The sequence below is a fragment of the Anopheles funestus genome, chromosome 2RL (assembly GCF_943734845.2).
Source record: "Anopheles funestus chromosome 2RL, idAnoFuneDA-416_04, whole genome shotgun sequence".
Classification (NCBI taxonomy): domain Eukaryota; kingdom Metazoa; phylum Arthropoda; class Insecta; order Diptera; family Culicidae; genus Anopheles; species Anopheles funestus.
In genome coordinates, this window is record NC_064598.1 from 75,764,896 (window position 1) to 75,777,829 (window position 12,934).

Consider the following 12,934-nt stretch of genomic DNA (forward strand, 5'->3'; position numbering starts at 1 on the left):
TTGCAGAAAAATGAGGAACATTTTACATTTTCTCAAACAGGGTAAGGAATTTGGTTCCTCGCATAACTTCTGACACAGACATCTGAGGGCATGGCCGTCCAAGAAGAAAATGTAGCCATTGATGCCATCTATCGACCACAGGCAAAGATTGGAGATCCGTTAGATACCGACCGAGTTATAGGCAAAATTTGGTGCAAAAATGAGGAAAATTTTACATTTTCTCAAACAGGGTAAGGAACTTGGTTCCTCGCATAACTTCTGGCACAGACATCTGAGGGCATGGCCGTTCAAGAAGAAAATGTAGCCATTGGTGCCATCTATCGACCACAGGTTAAAGATTGGCGATCCGTTGGATACCGACCGAGTTATAGGCAAAATTTGGTGCAAAAATGAGGAAAATTTTACATTTTCTCAAACAGGGTAAGGAACTTGGTTCCTCGCATAACTTCTGGCACAGACATCTGAGGGCATGGCCGTCCAAGAAGAAAATGTAGCCATTGATGTCATCTATCGACCACAGGCAAAGATTGGAGATCCGTTAGATACCGACCGAGTTATAGGCAAAATTTGGTGCAAAAAATGATGAAAATTTTACATTTTCTCAAACAGGGTAAGGAACTTGGTTCCTCGCATAACTTCTGGCACAGACATCTGAGGGCATGGCCGTCCAAGAAGAAAATGTAGCCATTGGTGCCATCTATCGACCACAGTTTAAAGATTGGCGATCCGTTAGATACCGACCGAGTTATAGGCAAAACTTGGTGCGAAAATGAGGAAAATTTTACATTTTCTCAAACAGGGTAAGGAACTTGGTTCCTCGCATAACTTCTGGCACAGACATCTGAGGGCATGGCCGTTCAAGAAGAAAATGTAGCCATTGGTGCCATCTATCGACCACAGGTTAAAGATTGGCGATCCGTTGGATACCGACCGAGTTATAGGCAAAACTGGGTGCGAAAATGAGCCTTAGTGGATTGACAAATTTATAGCTTTTTTCAATTTTTTTCATTATTTTTTACCTTTTTTTAATTTAAAGCATTGTTTGAGTGAAAAGGAACTAATTGCAACAATTTCGCATTGAAATAAAACAAATTTTTAAATTTTGCTAAATTTCTCAAAAAAATGGCAAGGGGTACCCCTTATGAAATTTTCGAGTGGAAAATTATTTTGAAATTTTTTTCTGATTTTTTATTCTTTTCTTAATTTAAAGCAATATTTGAGTGAAAAGAAACTTATTGCAACAAATTCGCAATAAAATATATCACATTTAAAAATTTTGCTGAATTGCAGAAAAATGAGGAACATTTTACATTTTCTCAAACAGGGTAAGGAATTTGGTTCCTCGCATAACTTCTGACACAGACATCTGAGGGCATGGCCGTCCAAGGAGAAAATGTAGCCATTGATGCCATCTATCGACCACAGGCAAAGATTGGAGATCCGTTAGATACCGACCGAGTTATAGGCAAAATTTGGTGCAAAAATGAGGAAAATTTTACATTTTCTCAAACAGGGTAAGGAACTTGGTTCCTCGCATAACTTCTGGCACAGACATCTGAGGGCATGGCCGTTCAAGAAGAAAATGTAGCCATTGGTGCCATCTATCGACCACAGGTTAAAGATTGGCGATCCGTTGGATACCGACCGAGTTATAGGCAAAACTTGGTGCGAAAATGAGCCTTAGTGGATTGACAAATTTATAGATTTTTTCAATTTTTTTCATTATTTTTTACCTTTTTTTAATTTAAAGCATTGTTTGAGTGAAAAGGAACTAATTGCAACAATTTCGCATTGAAATAAAACAAATTTTTAAATTTTGCTAAATTTCTCAAAAAAATGGCAAGGGGTACCCCTTATGAAATTTTCGAGTGGAAAATTATTTTGAAATTTTTTTCTGATTTTTTATTCTTTTCTTAATTTAAAGCAATATTTGAGTGAAAAGAAACTTATTGCAACAAATTCGCAATAAAATATATCACATTTAAAAATTTTGCTGAATTGCAGAAAAATGAGAAACATTTTACATTTTCTCAAACAGGGTAAGGAATTTGGTTCCTCGCATAACTTCTGACACAGACATCTGAGGGCATGGCCGTCCAAGAAGAAAATGTAGCCATTGATGCCATCTATCGACCACAGGCAAAGATTGGAGATCCGTTAGATACCGACCGAGTTATAGGCAAAATTTGGTGCAAAAATGAGGAAAATTTTACATTTTCTCAAACAGGGTAAGGAACTTGGTTCCTCGCATAACTTCTGGCACAGACATCTGAGGGCATGGCCGTTCAAGAAGAAAATGTAGCCATTGGTGCCATCTATCGACCACAGGTTAAAGATTGGCGATCCGTTGGATACCGACCGAGTTATAGGCAAAACTTGGTGCGAAAATGAGCCTTAGTGGATTGACAAATTTATAGATTTTTTCAATTTTTTTCATTATTTTTTACCTTTTTTTAATTTAAAGCATTGTTTGAGTGAAAAGGAACTAATTGCAACAATTTCGCATTAAAATAAAACAAATTTTAAAATTTTGCTAAATTTCTCAAAAAAATGGCAAGGGGTACCCCTTATGAAATTTTCGAGTGGAAAATTATTTTGAAATTTTTTTCTGATTTTTTATTCTTTTCTTAATTTAAAGCAATATTTGAGTGAAAAGAAACGTATTGCAACAAATTCGCAATAAAATATATCACATTTAAAAATTTTGCTGAATTGCAGAAAAATGAGGAACATTTTACATTTTCTCAAACAGGGTAAGGAACTTGGTTCCTCGCATAACTTCTGGCACAGACATCTGAGGGCATGGCCGTCCAAGGAGAAAATGTAGCCATTGATGCCATCTATCGACCACAGGCAAAGATTGGAGATCCGTTAGATACCGACCGAGTTATAGGCAAAATTTGGTGCAAAAATGAGGAAAATTTTACATTTTCTCAAACAGGGTAAGGAACTTGGTTCCTCGCATAACTTCTGGCACAGACATCTGAGGGCATGGCCGTCCAAGAAGAAAATGTAGCCATTGGTGCCATCTATCGACCACAGGTTAAAGATTGGCGATCCGTTGGATACCGACCGAGTTATAGGCAAAACTTGGTGCAAAAATGAGCCTTAGTGGATTGACAAATTTATAGATTTTTTCAATTTTTTTCATTATTTTTTACCTTTTTTTAATTTAAAGCATTGTTTGAGTGAAAAGGAACTAATTGCAACAATTTCGCATTGAAATAAAACAAAATTTTAAATTTTGTTAAATTTCTCAAAAAAATGGCAAGGGGTACCCCTTATGAAATTTTCGAGTGGAAAATTTTTTTGAAATTTTTTTCTGATTTTTTATTCTTTTCTTAATTTAAAGCAATGTTTGAGTGAAAAGAAACTTATTGCAACAAATTCGCAATAAAATATATCACATTTAAAAATTTTGCTGAATTGCAGAAAAATGAGGAACATTTTACATTTTCTCAAACAGGGTAAGGAACTTGGTTCCTCGCATAACTTCTGGCACAGACATCTGAGGGCATGGCCGTCCAAGGAGAAAATGTAGCCATTGATGCCATCTATCGACCACAGGCAAAGATTGGAGATCCGTTAGATACCGACCGAGTTATAGGCAAAATTTGGTGCAAAAATGAGGAAAATTTTACATTTTCTCAAACAGGGTAAGGAACTTGGTTCCTCGCATAACTTCTGGCACAGACATCTGAGGGCATGGCCGTCCAAGAAGAAAATTTAGCCATTGGTGCCATCTATCGACCACAGGTTAAAGATTGGCGATCCGTTGGATACCGACCGAGTTATAGGCAAAACTTGGTGCGAAAATGAGCCTTAGTGGATTGACAAATTTATAGATTGTTGCAATTTTTTTCATTATTTTTTACCTTTTTTTAATTTAAAGCATTGTTTGAGTGAAAAGGAACTAATTGCAACAATTTCGCATTAAAATAAAACAAATTTTTAAATTTTGCTAAATTTCTCAAAAAAATGGCAAGGGGTACCCCTTATGAAATTTTCGAGTGGAAAATTTTTTTGAAATTTTTTTCTGATTTTTTATTCTTTTCTTAATTTAAAGCAATATTTGAGTGAAAAGAAACTTATTGCAACAAATTCGCAATAAAATATATCACATTTAAAAATTTTGCTGAATTGCAGAAAAATGAGGAACATTTTACATTTTCTCAAACAGGGTAAGGAACTTGGTTCCTCGCATAACTTCTGACACAGACATCTGAGGGCATGGCCGTCCAAGGAGAAAATGTAGCCATTGATGCCATCTATCGACCACAGGCAAAGATTGGAGATCCATTAGATACCGACCGAGTTATAGGCAAAATTTGGTGCAAAAATGAGGAAAATTTTACATTTTCTCTAACAGGGTAAGGAACTTGGTTCCTCGTATAACTTCTGGCACAGACATCTGAGGGCATGGCCGTCCAAGAAGAAAATGTAGCCATTGGTGCCATCTATCGACCACAGGTTAAAGATTGGCGATCCGTTGGATACCGACCGAGTTATAGGCAAAACTTGGTGCGAAAATGAGCCTTAGTGGATTGACAAATTTATAGCTTTTTTCAATTTTTTTCATTATTTTTTACCTTTTTTTAATTTAAAGCATTGTTTGAGTGAAAAGGAACTAATTGCAACAATTTCGCATTGAAATAAAACAAAATTTTAAATTTTGCTAAATTTCTCAAAAAAATGGAAAGGGGTACCCCTTATGAAATTTTCGAGTGGAAAATTTTTTTGAAATTTTTTTCTGATTTTTTATTCTTTTCTTAATTTAAAGCAATATTTGAGTGAAAAGAAACTTATTGCAACAAATTCGCAATAAAATATATCACATTTAAAAATTTTGCTGAATTGCAGAAAAATGAGGAACATTTTACATTTTCTCAAACAGGGTAAGGAACTTGGTTCCTCGCATAACTTCTGACACAGACATCTGAGGGCATGGCCGTCCAAGGAGAAAATGTAGCCATTGATGCCATCTATCGACCACAGGCAAAGATTGGAGATCCGTTAGATACCGACCGAGTTATAGGCAAAATTTGGTGCAAAAATGAGGAAAATTTTACATTTTCTCTAACAGGGTAAGGAACTTGGTTCCTCGCATAACTTCTGGCACAGACATCTGAGGGCATGGCCGGCCAAGAAGAAAATGTAGCCATTGATGCCATCTATCGACCACAGGCAAAGATTGGAGATCCGTTAGATACCGACCGAGTTATAGGCAAAATTTGGTGCAAAAATGAAGAAAATTTTACATTTTCTCAAACAGGGTAAGGAACTTGGTTCCTCGCATAACTTCTGGCACAGACATCTGAGGGCATGGCCGTCCAAGAAGAAAATGCAGCCATTTGTACCATCTATCAACCACAGTTTAAAGATTGGCGATCCGTTGGATACCGACCGAGTTATAGGCAAAACTTGGTGCAAAAATGAGCCTTAGTGGATTGACAAATTTATAGATTGTTTCAATTTTTTTCATTATTTTTTACCTTTTTTTAATTTAAAGCATTGTTTGAGTGAAAAGGAACTAATTGCAACAATTTCGCATTGAAATAAAACAAATTTTTAAATTTTGCTAAATTTCTCAAAAAAATGGCAAGGGGTACCCCTTATGAAATTTTCGAGTGTAAAATTTTTTTGAATTTTTTTTCTGAATTTTTATTCTTTTCTTAATTTAAAGCAATATTTGAGTGAAAAGAAACTTATTGCAACAAATTCGCAATAAAATATATCACATTTAAAAATTTTGCTGAATTGCAGAAAAATGAGGAACATTTTACATTTTCTCAAACAGGGTAAGGAACTTGGTTCCTCGCATAACTTCTGACACAGACATCTGAGGGCATGGCCGTCCAAGGAGAAAATGTAGCCATTGATGCCATCTATCGACCACAGGCAAAGATTGGAGATCCGTTAGATACCGACCGAGTTATAGGCAAAATTTGGTGCAAAAATGAGGAAAATTTTACATTTTCTCTAACAGGGTAAGGAACTTGGTTCCTCGCATAACTTCTGGCACAGACATCTGAGGGCATGGCCGTCCAAGGAGAAAATGTAGCCATTGGTGCCATCTATCGACCACAGGCAAAGATTGGAGATCCGTTAGATACCGACCGAGTTATAGACAAAACTTGGTGCGAAAATGAGCCTTAGTGGATTGACAAATTTATAGATTTTTTCAATTTTTTTCATTATTTTTTACCTTTTTTTAATTTAAAGCATTGTTTGAGTGAAAAGGAACTAATTGCAACAATTTCGCATTAAAATAAAACAAATTTTAAAATTTTGCTAAATTTCTCAAAAAAATGGCAAGGGGTACCCCTTATGAAATTTTCGAGTGGAAAATTATTTTGAAATTTTTTTCTGATTTTTTATTCTTTTCTTAATTTAAAGCAATATTTGAGTGAAAAGAAACTTATTGCAACAAATTCGCAATAAAATATATCACATTTAAAAATTTTGCTGAATTGCAGAAAAATGAGGAACATTTTACATTTTCTCAAACAGGGTAAGGAACTTGGTTTCTCGCATAACTTCTGACACAGACATCTGAGGGCATGGCCGTCCAAGGAGAAAATGTAGCCATTGATGCCATCTATCGACCACAGGCAAAGATTGGAGATCCGTTAGATACCGACCGAGTTATAGGCAAAATTTGGTGCAAAAATGAGGAAAATTTTACATTTCCTCAAACAGGGTAAGGAACTTGGTTCCTCGCATAACTTCTGGCACAGACATCTGAGGGCATGGCTGTCCAAGAAGAAAATGTAGCCATTGGTGCCATCTATCGACCACAGTTTAAAGATTGGCGATCCGTTGGATACCGACCGAGTTATAGGCAAAACTTGGTGCAAAAATGAGCCTTAGTGAATTGACAAATTTATAGATTTTTTCAATTTTTTTCATTATTTTTTATCTTTTTTTAATTTAAAGCATTGTTTGAGTGAAAAGGAACTAATTGCAACAATTTCGCATTGAAATAAAACAAATTTTTAAATTTTGCTAAATTTCTCAAAAAAATGGCAAGGGGTACCCCTTATGAAATTTTCGAGTGGAAAATTATTTTGAATTTTTTTTCTGAATTTTTATTCTTTTCTTAATTTAAAGCAATATTTGAGTGAAAAGAAACTTATTGCAACAAATTCGCAATAAAATATATCACATTTAAAAATTTTGCTGAATTGCAGAAAAATGAGGAACATTTTACATTTTCTCAAACAGGGTAAGGAACTTGGTTCCTCGCATAACTTCTGACACAGACATCTGAGGGCATGGCCGTCCAAGGAGAAAATGTAGCCATTGATGCCATCTATCGACCACAGGCAAAGATTGGAGATCCGTTAGATACCGACCGAGTTATAGGCAAAATTTGGTGCAAAAATGAGGAAAATTTTACATTTTCTCTAACAGGGTAAGGAACTTGGTTCCTCGCATAACTTCTGGCACAGACATCTGAGGGCATGGCCGTCCAAGAAGAAAATGTAGCCATTTGTACCATCTATCGACCGCAGGTTAAAGATTGGCGATCCGTTGGATACCGACCGAGTTATAGGCAAAACTTGGTGCAAAAATGAGCCTTAGTGGATTGACAAATTTATAGATTTTTTCAATTTTTTTCATTATTTTTTACCTTTTTTTAATTTAAAGCATTGCTTGAGTGAAAAGGAACTAATTGCAACAATTTCGCATTAAAATAAAACAAATTTTAAATTTTGCTAAATTTCTCAAAAAAATGGCAAGGGGTACCCCTTATGAAATTTTCGAGTGGAAAATTATTTTGAAATTTTATTCTGATTTTTTATTCTTTTCTTAATTTAAAGCAATATTTGAGTGAAAAGAAACTTATTGCAACAAATTCGCAATAAAATATATCACATTTAAAAATTTTGCTGAATTGCAGAAAAATGAGGAACATTTTACATTTTCTCAAACAGGGTAAGGAACTTGGTTTCTCGCATAACTTCTGACACAGACATCTGAGGGCATGGCCGTCCAAGGAGAAAATGTAGCCATTGATGCCATCTATCGACCACAGGCAAAGATTGGAGATCCGTTAGATACCGACCGAGTTATAGGCAAAATTTGGTGCAAAAATGAGGAAAATTTTACATTTCCTCAAACAGGGTAAGGAATTTGGTTCCTCGCATAACTTCTGGCACAGACATCTGAGGGCATGGCTGTCCAAGAAGAAAATGTAGCCATTGGTGCCATCTATCGACCACAGTTTAAAGATTGGCGATCCGTTGGATACCGACCGAGTTATAGGCAAAACTTGGTGCAAAAATGAGCCTTAGTGAATTGACAAATTTATAGATTTTTTCAATTTTTTTCATTATTTTTTATCTTTTTTTAATTTAAAGCATTGTTTGAGTGAAAAGGAACTAATTGCAACAATTTCGCATTGAAATAAAACAAATTTTTAAATTTTGCTAAATTTCTCAAAAAAATGGCAAGGGGTACCCCTTATGAAATTTTCGAGTGGAAAATTATTTTGAATTTTTTTTCTGAATTTTTATTCTTTTCTTAATTTAAAGCAATATTTGAGTGAAAAGAAACTTATTGCAACAAATTCGCAATAAAATATATCACATTTAAAAATTTTGCTGAATTGCAGAAAAATGAGGAACATTTTACATTTTCTCAAACAGGGTAAGGAACTTGGTTCCTCGCATAACTTCTGACACAGACATCTGAGGGCATGGCCGTCCAAGGAGAAAATGTAGCCATTGATGCCATCTATCGACCACAGGCAAAGATTGGAGATCCGTTAGATACCGACCGAGTTATAGGCAAAATTTGGTGCAAAAATGAGGAAAATTTTACATTTTCTCTAACAGGGTAAGGAACTTGGTTCCTCGCATAACTTCTGGCACAGACATCTGAGGGCATGGCCGGCCAAGAAGAAAATGTAGCCATTGATGTCATCTATCGACCACAGGCAAAGATTGGAGATCCGTTAGATACCGACCGAGTTATAGGCAAAATTTGGTGCAAAAATGAGGAAAATTTTACATTTTCTCAAACAAGGTAAGGAACTTGGTTCCTCGCATAACTTCTGGCACAGACATCTGAGGGCATGGCCGTCCAAGAAGAAAATGTAGCCATTTGTACCATCTATCGACCACAGGTTAAAGATTGGCGATCCGTTGGATACCGACCGAGTTATAGGCAAAACTTGGTGCAAAAATGAGCCTTAGTGGATTGACAAATTTATAGATTTTTTCAATTTTTTTCATTATTTTTTACCTTTTTTTAATTTAAAGCATTGTTTAAGTGAAAAGGAACTAATTGCAACAATTTCGCATTAAAATAAAACAAATTTTTAAATTTTGCTAAATTTCTCAAAAAAATGGCAAGGGGTACCCCTTATGAAATTTTCGAGTGGAAAATTATTTTGAAATTTTATTCTGATTTTTTATTCTTTTCTTAATTTAAAGCAATATTTGAGTGAAAAGAAACTTATTGCAACAAATTCGCAATAAAATATATCACATTTAAAAATTTTGCTGAATTGCAGAAAAATGAGGAACATTTTACATTTTCTCAAACAGGGTAAGGAACTTGGTTTCTCGCATAACTTCTGACACAGACATCTGAGGGCATGGCCGTCCAAGGAGAAAATGTAGCCATTGATGCCATCTATCGACCACAGGCAAAGATTGGAGATCCGTTAGATACCGACCGAGTTATAGGCAAAATTTGGTGCAAAAATGAGGAACATTTTACATTTTCTCAAACAGGGTAAGGAACTTGGTTCCTCGCATAACTTCTGGCACAGACATCTGAGGGCATGGCCGGCCAAGAAGAAAATGTAGCCATTGATGCCATCTATCGACCACAGGCAAAGATTGGAGATCCGTTAGATACCGACCGAGTTATAGGCAAAATTTGGTGCAAAAATGAGGAAAATTTTACATTTTCTCTAACAGGGTAAGGAACTTGGTTCCTCGCATAACTTCTGGCACAGACATCTGAGGGCATGGCCGTCCAAGAAGAAAATGTAGCCATTTGTACCATCTATCGACCACAGGTTAAAGATTGGCGATCCGTTGGATACCGACCGAGTTATAGGCAAAACTTGGTGCGAAAATGAGCCTTAGTGGATTGACAAATTTATAGATTTTTTCAATTTTTTTCATTATTTTTTACCTTTTTTTAATTTAAAGCATTGTTTGAGTGAAAAGGAACTAATTGCAACAATTTCGCATTAAAATAAAACAAATTTTAAAATTTTGCTAAATTTCTCAAAAAAAAGGCAAGGGGTACCCCTTATGAAATTTTCGAGTGGAAAATTTTTTTGAAATTTTTTTCTGATTTTTTATTCTTTTCTTAATTTAAAGCAATATTTGAGTGAAAAGAAACTTATTGCAACAAATTCGCAATAAAATATATCACATTTAAAAATTTTGCTGAATTGCAGAAAAATGAGGAACATTTTACATTTTCTCAAACAGGGTAAGGAACTTGGTTCCTCGCATAACTTCTGACACAGACATCTGAGGGCATGGCCGTCCAAAGAGAAAATGTAGCCATTGATGTCATCTATCGACCACAGGTTAAAGATTGGCGATCCGTTGGATACCGACCGAGTTATAGGCAAAACTTGGTGCGAAAATGAGCCTTAGTGGATTGACAAATTTATAGATTGTTGCAATTTTTTTCATTATTTTTTACCTTTTTTTAATTTAAAGCATTGTTTGAGTGAAAAGGAACTAATTGCAACAATTTCGCATTAAAATAAAACAAATTTTTAAATTTTGCTAAATTTCTCAAAAAAATGGCAAGGGGTACCCCTTATGAAATTTTCGAGTGGAAAATTTTTTTGAAATTTTTTTCTGATTTTTTATTCTTTTCTTAATTTAAAGCAATATTTGAGTGAAAAGAAACTTATTGCAACAAATTCGCAATAAAATATATCACATTTAAAAATTTTGCTGAATTGCAGAAAAATGAGGAACATTTTACATTTTCTCAAACAGGGTAAGGAACTTGGTTCCTCGCATAACTTCTGACACAGACATCTGAGGGCATGGCCGTCCAAGGAGAAAATGTAGCCATTGATGCCATCTATCGACCACAGGCAAAGATTGGAGATCCATTAGATACCGACCGAGTTATAGGCAAAATTTGGTGCAAAAATGAGGAAAATTTTACATTTTCTCTAACAGGGTAAGGAACTTGGTTCCTCGTATAACTTCTGGCACAGACATCTGAGGGCATGGCCGTCCAAGAAGAAAATGTAGCCATTGGTGCCATCTATCGACCACAGGTTAAAGATTGGCGATCCGTTGGATACCGACCGAGTTATAGGCAAAACTTGGTGCGAAAATGAGCCTTAGTGGATTGACAAATTTATAGCTTTTTTCAATTTTTTTCATTATTTTTTACCTTTTTTTAATTTAAAGCATTGTTTGAGTGAAAAGGAACTAATTGCAACAATTTCGCATTGAAATAAAACAAAATTTTAAATTTTGCTAAATTTCTCAAAAAAATGGAAAGGGGTACCCCTTATGAAATTTTCGAGTGGAAAATTTTTTTGAAATTTTTTTCTGATTTTTTATTCTTTTCTTAATTTAAAGCAATATTTGAGTGAAAAGAAACTTATTGCAACAAATTCGCAATAAAATATATCACATTTAAAAATTTTGCTGAATTGCAGAAAAATGAGGAACATTTTACATTTTCTCAAACAGGGTAAGGAACTTGGTTCCTCGCATAACTTCTGACACAGACATCTGAGGGCATGGCCGTCCAAGGAGAAAATGTAGCCATTGATGCCATCTATCGACCACAGGCAAAGATTGGAGATCCGTTAGATACCGACCGAGTTATAGGCAAAATTTGGTGCAAAAATGAGGAAAATTTTACATTTTCTCTAACAGGGTAAGGAACTTGGTTCCTCGCATAACTTCTGGCACAGACATCTGAGGGCATGGCCGGCCAAGAAGAAAATGTAGCCATTGATGCCATCTATCGACCACAGGCAAAGATTGGAGATCCGTTAGATACCGACCGAGTTATAGGCAAAATTTGGTGCAAAAATGAAGAAAATTTTACATTTTCTCAAACAGGGTAAGGAACTTGGTTCCTCGCATAACTTCTGGCACAGACATCTGAGGGCATGGCCGTCCAAGAAGAAAATGCAGCCATTTGTACCATCTATCAACCACAGTTTAAAGATTGGCGATCCGTTGGATACCGACCGAGTTATAGGCAAAACTTGGTGCAAAAATGAGCCTTAGTGGATTGACAAATTTATAGATTGTTTCAATTTTTTTCATTATTTTTTACCTTTTTTTAATTTAAAGCATTGTTTGAGTGAAAAGGAACTAATTGCAACAATTTCGCATTGAAATAAAACAAATTTTTAAATTTTGCTAAATTTCTCAAAAAAATGGCAAGGGGTACCCCTTATGAAATTTTCGAGTGGAAAATTTTTTTGAATTTTTTTTCTGAATTTTTATTCTTTTCTTAATTTAAAGCAATATTTGAGTGAAAAGAAACTTATTGCAACAAATTCGCAATAAAATATATCACATTTAAAAATTTTGCTGAATTGCAGAAAAATGAGGAACATTTTACATTTTCTCAAACAGGGTAAGGAACTTGGTTCCTCGCATAACTTCTGACACAGACATCTGAGGGCATGGCCGTCCAAGGAGAAAATGTAGCCATTGATGCCATCTATCGACCACAGGCAAAGATTGGAGATCCGTTAGATACCGACCGAGTTATAGGCAAAATTTGGTGCAAAAATGAGGAAAATTTTACATTTTCTCTAACAGGGTAAGGAACTTGGTTCCTCGCATAACTTCTGGCACAGACATCTGAGGGCATGGCCGTCCAAGGAGAAAATGTAGCCATTGGTGCCATCTATCGACCACAGGCAAAGATTGGAGATCCGTTAGATACCGACCGAGTTATAGACAAA